This window comes from Stigmatopora nigra, chromosome 9 (assembly GCF_051989575.1).
Source record: "Stigmatopora nigra isolate UIUO_SnigA chromosome 9, RoL_Snig_1.1, whole genome shotgun sequence".
Taxonomy (NCBI): Eukaryota; Metazoa; Chordata; class Actinopteri; order Syngnathiformes; family Syngnathidae; genus Stigmatopora; species Stigmatopora nigra.
In genome coordinates, this window is record NC_135516.1 from 13,148,361 (window position 1) to 13,152,763 (window position 4,403).

The following is a 4,403-nucleotide window of genomic DNA, read 5'->3' on the forward strand; positions in this document are numbered from 1 at the left end:
AGTACAGTATGTTCTCTTTCCCTTAATATTTGTTAAAGAAAAGGGACGATGATACGTCACCCTCCACCCCAAGCTGGCAAATTTGCGGCAGTTGGAATCATCACACCCGTCTTTTTCTCTCTCTCTTGTGGCGGCTTCTTCTTCTTAATTAACACTAACACCCCCCCCCCCCCCCCCCATTCAGGAAAGTCTGTGTCAACTGGAAAGGGAAGGAAAAATGAATGGGGCGACATGTGGCTAAAAATGGGAAAGCGCTAAAAACAAAATAGATGATTTTTTTTCTATTTTCTCACTAATCTCACACTGCGGATTCGCATCTAGCCTCTTTGGTGTTACATTATTCAGTGTTTGCCGAGTGAATTCTCAATGAATCCAGACACTACCTGAGGTTTCCCTGTAAGGATTCTAGAACCGTTCGTTGTGCTATTTGGGTTCAAAAAGTCATCAAGTTTTCTGAAATTTTGTACATTTTAGTCTTTGTTTTGCGCTTGTATTATCGTAAAAAACTGTGGTTTCATTTAGACTAGTTTTTAGTGCAGGATTGTCCAAATCTGGTTGGTTTTTGGGTTCATATTCATGTCAGGTAGGATGGACTAGTTTATTTTTGGCTATAAAATGACGCTGAATGGGAGGAGCCAATAAATGTTCCATGCCAAAATGGCGTCACGCCGTCAATGGCCCTGAAATATGAGTATGCATAGCCAGTTTAAGTGAATTGGACCGACCGATATTGTGGTCAATGGCAGGTAGTGAGTCAGTTTTGTGTGATTTTCTGGTTAATTTAGGGTACTTCCAGGTCCAGGTCAATTTAGGGTACTTACAGGTCCTGGTTAATTTAAGGTACTTGCAGGTCCTGGTTAATTTAAGGTACTTGCAGGTCCTGGTCAATTTAGGGTACTTACAGGTCACTTCATGTAGATTTTGGAGCCTTTCCTATTAATTTGGAGGATTTTCTGGGCTACAGTAATCCCTCGATTATCGCGTTTATTGTAGACTAGATATAAACGTAAAATCGCAAAGTAGGGTCACCCCTATTTTAAAAAAATAATAAAATAAAAACATTTGTCCTAGTAGCAAAGGGAGGAAAGGGGAGTGGCTTCTGTTTGCGAATTTTACCGTGTATTTTGAATTTTTTTCTTAACTTAAAAAAAGTGTATATATATATATATATATATATATATATATATATATATATATATATATATTTTACTTCACTGCTGAGTTCTAGCAGCAAGAAGAGGAAAGGGGAGTGGCTTCTGTTTGCAAATTGTAGTGTAGATTTTAACATTTTTATGTACTTACCAAAAAATATATAATTTACAAAAAAAAATTTGCCCGGAAAAAAACGCCATGTAGTGAAGCCGCACTAATCGAGGGATTACTGCTCATTTTTGTCCATTTCCAAGTCACAGCTTTGAAAGAAATATGTGCAACTTCACACAGATTTCACTCTATTCGAATATGGTTTTGGTTTTGATTTGTTATGACATTTGATAAAAGTCTTCCACACGCACAAGTGGCTTTGCGCAGCGTCCTGAGATCCTCAAGTACAAAAAACAGATGAACATGACGGCTCGTGTTTTGTTTGCTCTTTGTTTTTTTACCCATCCTTTTTTTAGCCCTGTTTTGAGGAAGCAGTGGTCCGTGTCTACAAAAGCTTGGCACGTCCCCCTCTGCCGCATCTCCCAGTGGGATTGCACGCTGTCTCTTGCTTAATGAAACATGTGACACCACCAGCTAGTATATGAGACTTTGGGGAGGATTAAGCCCCGCCCCAACTTCCCTAGTCGCCCTTTCAGCTTTCAGGGCGACCCCATTCATCCCCTAAAAATGAGACACCCCACCCTATGTAACCCCCATTCAATCCATTTAGAGTACAATTTAGAAGGTAGAGAGTCCGGGGGAAGAAAAAGGAAAAGTCACGCTTATCCATTTCAAGTTCAAATGTCTTTCTTATTGTTTTGTGGGGCTTTTTAATGAAAAAAAATTCAACTGAAAAAAAGATTTTTAATTTTGTAAGTAGTAAGTACTTGAGCTTATGACTACTTTTTTCATTCTGACTCACAAATGCTTGTGTATATATGTGTATATATGAGTATATATTTGTATATATATGAGTATATATGTGTATATATGTGTATATATGTGTATATATGAGTACATATGTGTATATGTATGAGTATATATGTGTATATATGTGTATATATGAGTATATATGTGTATATATGAGTATATATGTGTATATATGAGTATATATGTGTATATATGAGTATATATGTGTATATATGTGTATATATGTGTATATATGTGTATATATGTGTGTATATATGAGTATATATGAGTATATATGTGTGTATATGTGTGTATATATGAGTATATATGAGTATATATGTGTATATATGAGTATATATGTGTATATATGAGTATATATGAGTATATATGTGTATATATGAGTATATATGTGTATATGTGTATATACACGAGTGTCTATATGTGTATATATGTGTATATGTGTATATATATATATATGTGTATATATGTGTATATGTATATATATGTGTATATATGTATATATATATATGTGTATATATGTATATATATGTGTATATATGTATATATATGTGTATATATGTATATAAATGTGTATATATGTATATAAATGTGTATATATGCGTATATATGTATATATATTTGCCATTTTTGCTGTATAATCTTTGGCTAGTCCTAGTTATACTCACTCGCAATTTAAAATACGATATATGTAAACATAACTGTTGCTTTTTGGAAAAAACTGATTATGACAAGGGTTTATAAATATATAAAACTTTTAAAGATATAAATACCGAAAAGGCGCATTATAGTCCAGACTATGCTGAATTAAATTGTGCTTACATCCATCACCTTCATTTGACTTATTTCAGGATCAAACACCACAATTCCAAACACGTCATTTTACTTCTTCCAAACTCTAAAAAAAAAGGACTACCCATGATTGGCGGACATCCACAATATTTTTCTCCACCGGTAAAATCCATTCTACTGAATGAAAGACAGCCGCTAAACAACACCGTCCGTCTCCATTGGCTTTTGTGTCAAGTTGAAAAGAGGGTTGTGCCGTAATGCCCCCACACACTAAATAATGAACAAGGCCCCGCGAGTCAAAAAAAAAAAAAAAAACAGAAAACGGGAAGCACAAACCTTGACAGGCGACAATCTGTCACCTTCTCACACTTCCTCGGGGGAGGAAACAAAGATGTCCGCCTTTGAGCCGTTTCAATTTCTTTCCCCCCCTTCACTCTTCAACAACCCCCTCCCCCTATAGTGGGGGGAGCTCACACCCCAAAAGTACTCGCCTCCTTAGCTTTTTCTCGGTGTGCGGCGGGAACATTGTTGACGCGTGGCTGTCCCTCCTTTTGTGAGTATGGTTGCTATGCAACATGTCTCTGATTAGGTTAGTTGAGCTCGGCTTGCTTGCACGCGTACGCACGCCGTCGGATCGCAAACACGCCGCCGCACCCTTCCTCCTTCTCCCGCGGGACGCCGCCAAGGCCGGAGGAGAGAGATGATGATTATAATGGGGGATGTGGAAGGGGAAAGTTGAAGGTTTTTGTTGTTTTTGGATGTTTTTTGGAGTTTTGATCAATTTTTTTGTGGGTTTTTTTTGTCCGTTGGCATGAAATACTTTCAAAGTTTGGTTGGTTGAGTTCAAGGTTTCGTTTTTGATGAAAGGAGGGTGTTATACAAAAACTTTTGAGTACTTTGTGTGAATTTGTTCGTCGTGTCGTATTTGCTGGACTATAAGTCGCACTTTTTTCATAGTTTAGTTGACTTAATAGTCAAGTGCGATTTGTTTTTTTCAGTTTTTTTTTTACTATGAAAGACTTTTTGGTTGCTTTTTTAAAGTGAAATTTATGTTGAAAGATGATTGTTTAGCCCGTTTGTCTGCATTCTACTATTATTTTAACGTGTTTGTTTTCCGATCACATGAAAAAATGCTACTTTTTTTCTTCTTATGCAAATTTTGTGAGAAATATAGTCCAAAAAATACAATTCTTAACTATTTATTCTTGATTTGAGTTTGCATATCTGTGGGATAGGCTCTAGCACCCCCCACGACCATTGTAAGCGGTTCAGAAAAGAGAAATGTTTTAGCCCGTTATTCAATAAAGTTTTAAGGTTGCTAGCTATTAGCAGCTAACTGCTAATCACAACCATAACGAAGAAAATTGAATTGTTTTGTGTTTGAGTTCAATTGGCATTGAAACTTTATCATTTTTTCTAAGTTTTCTTTCATTGGCTGTATTTTTTGCCTTCTTAGTTGAATTCAGTTTCATTTTTTAATCATAAATGATGTTTTCAGGACATTTTCACTGGTGTGGAGGTGTTGAATGCTTGAATGGGAG